Source organism: Mauremys mutica, chromosome 9, assembly GCF_020497125.1.
Source record: "Mauremys mutica isolate MM-2020 ecotype Southern chromosome 9, ASM2049712v1, whole genome shotgun sequence".
In the NCBI taxonomy this organism is placed as follows: domain Eukaryota; kingdom Metazoa; phylum Chordata; order Testudines; family Geoemydidae; genus Mauremys; species Mauremys mutica.
Window position 1 is genome coordinate 32,016,788 of NC_059080.1, and position 2,784 is coordinate 32,019,571.

At 37.2% G+C, this 2,784-nt stretch overlaps 1 long non-coding RNA gene across 1 annotated transcript; it reads left to right on the forward strand.

The window, feature by feature from the left end:
• The first annotated feature begins 592 nt into the window (after window positions 1-592).
• Window positions 593-1,456, forward strand: LOC123377287. Its single transcript, XR_006582160.1, has 3 exons — window positions 593-766; window positions 1,012-1,075; window positions 1,353-1,456. It is a non-coding gene; the product is annotated as an uncharacterized LOC123377287 (long non-coding RNA).
• The last annotated feature ends 1,328 nt before the right edge of the window (window positions 1,457-2,784 follow it).

The window sequence follows — 2,784 nt, forward strand, 5'->3', positions numbered from 1 at the left end:
CCTCTCCATGATGCTTACATTTAGTCTTAGGAGTACAGGAATTCTCATTAGTACTCCAGCACCTGCCATCTATGCAAGCAAAAGAGATTATAGTTCATGAAGAGAGCTTCATTTCTTTATTGCCATATTTTCCTGTTACTGGAGATGGGCATGGATTTCTTAGCTAAAAATTGTTGCTGAAGGAAACAAGATAGAGAGTACAGAACACTTATTGCAAGGGATAGTTCACATTTTCATAAAACAATACTGTGACATTAGCAGACCACTCACCAGCTCATGCCAAGGTCCCCATGTCTTAGTTGAACACAATCTGTCTGGTTCACTTGTGGGTTAATATTGATACAATAGGTGTTAGAATTATAAGAAAGTGTGTGGTGTATTGAATGCTTGTGAGTTGCTGCATGCATTTAATCTTATTTTTAATATCTGTGTTCCATATTGTAATATATTTGAGCAGTTGTATTGTGAGCCTCTGTGACTATATGAATTGCCATACAGGAGAGGGATATTAATTAGTGTGAAAAACTGCTCTCTTACAGAAAATTGATATGCCCCTCCTGAAAGAGGAGACCCATGATGGGTTCTGATTGGATCTTACAACTGGAAACTCCCTATATTTGGACTAAGAAACCATCAACAAAAGACTAAACACTCTTATTGTTCTGCTTTCCTCCCTGTGAAGATGTCTTGCAAGTGGTTGCCACCCATCAGCTCAGTTCGCACCTCAAAGCACATTGCAGGAGGGGGATAAAAACCCAAAACCAAAGTAAATAAGCATCTCTATGCTGCTTGGATTCTGGGGGGAGGGGTAAAGTGTTTCTAAGCATAAGCACAAAATCCCCAGCTGCTTAGCCTGGATTAACCCTGCAAGTCAAATACAACTTGCTGATTACGGAAGCCTATATTACCTTTTGAAACCTAAGACTAACTCATTTATGTATCTGTTTGTTTACTTTAACCTCATAAATAACTCTCTAATTTCTTTTTCCTATTTAATGAATCCCCATAAAGTTTACTATAGGATTGACTACAAGCATTGGCATTGGTCTGAGACCCCAAGCACAACTGACCTGGCGTAAGTGACTGTTCCTTTGGGATTAGGAGTAACCTGATTATTGCTGTGATTCTTGGTTTAAAGGGCCATCTATCAGAAATACACTCATGACTGGAGTACCCTGGGTAACTATTTATGACTCTGTATTAAGGATGTTGAAATGCTTATGGAGTTTGCACTGTGTGCGGGTGGTTGGTGAAATCTAAATTTAAAACTCACAGCCAACTTGAGGTTTGTGCCCTGGGTTTCAAACAGTCTTCCCAGAGAGGTTGATACTTATGCTCTTGTGTCACTGTAGGGAGAAATAGAAATACAGCCACAGAGAAAATCTTCATAGTATTGCCTTGCTGTGTCTGATTTAGATACATATACTGTTTGGTCCTCGGGGATTGGACCCTGGATCATTGTCATCCCTGTCATGGAATACACTCAGTAAGTATTAAATTAAGGACTATCTGTGCTTCTAATATTTTTTGTATCAAACAATATTCTATTACAATTCTGACTCTTTTGAACATTCTATTGGATAATGAACTTAGCTTAGCAATTACTGACTTTGTCATGCTTGTATTGACACTGCCTTTGATGTACTTTCAAGCTAACTTACTTGTCCTTTTCTTAACATTTTGAATAAGAGTGCTCTGATTTTACCAAATCTGAGAACACAGTCCATATCAACAAACCAGGATGTTAGAGAGGGAATATACTGTGAACTCCCATTGACTTGAGTGATGCCAGAATTTCCTTCTAGCAATTTGAGCTGATGTTTATAATGCTTGTCAGCAACAGGCTTTCCTAAACTGGTTCTGAAAAAGGATTCACTTCAAATACATATGGAACAAAACCATTTTCAGCATTAATAGAGAAAGTGACCTTTATACTTGTTTTGGGGATATTGCTGACAACTATCAGCAGCCGGTTACTTTCTGGGTGCAGTTGGGGCTTAATCAGTTCCAAACAATTATCAGCTTAGTGTAGACCAACATGACAATAATGCTCAGTAATAATAATAATTAATTTCTTCCTGAAAAGTTTACTACAAAATTAAAAGCTCAGATACCGCGTCCAGTTGGAATCAGGATTTTACAGCAGAGATTTAAATAGGGAGAGGTAAAACAAAAGGTACAGACACAAGAAATTTAGCTAGAAAACTCATTTAAAACCTTATGCATCAACAGAAGCACCCAATCTCTGTCCTCCCTTCAGAGAAGTACCAGCTAGAATCTAGCACAGCAAGAGCTCTTTTATTTCACAAACAAATGTTAAACGTATTTAATTATTTTATCATAATGGGTCAAGTCCTGATCATGCAGACCTTAGCCACACTTGTGATCACTTACTCAGTTAAGCAGATATACTGGTGTGCATAAGTGCTCACCACAATGAGTAAAACCTGAGCAAATGGATCCTAAGCAAAAGCTATTCTTAGAACCTGCACATAGGCTCCTTGAAAAATAAATTGTCCCTGACAAAACACATTGAGATATTTAAAACACAATATTAAGAACAAAATGATAAGAACTTAAACTTTAGCCTCTAGTAAAAAACATATGCAATTGCAAATCTTGGATTCAGTAAGATTATATACTGGTCTTCATAATACCGTGTCTTAATACTTTGCATACTATAACTTCTCAGAACAAGCACATAGTATCAAACATCAACATAACAATGGCACTGAGATCAGTAGGAAAATGTCTTTTTCTTTTTTTATATAATATGCAGGCTCA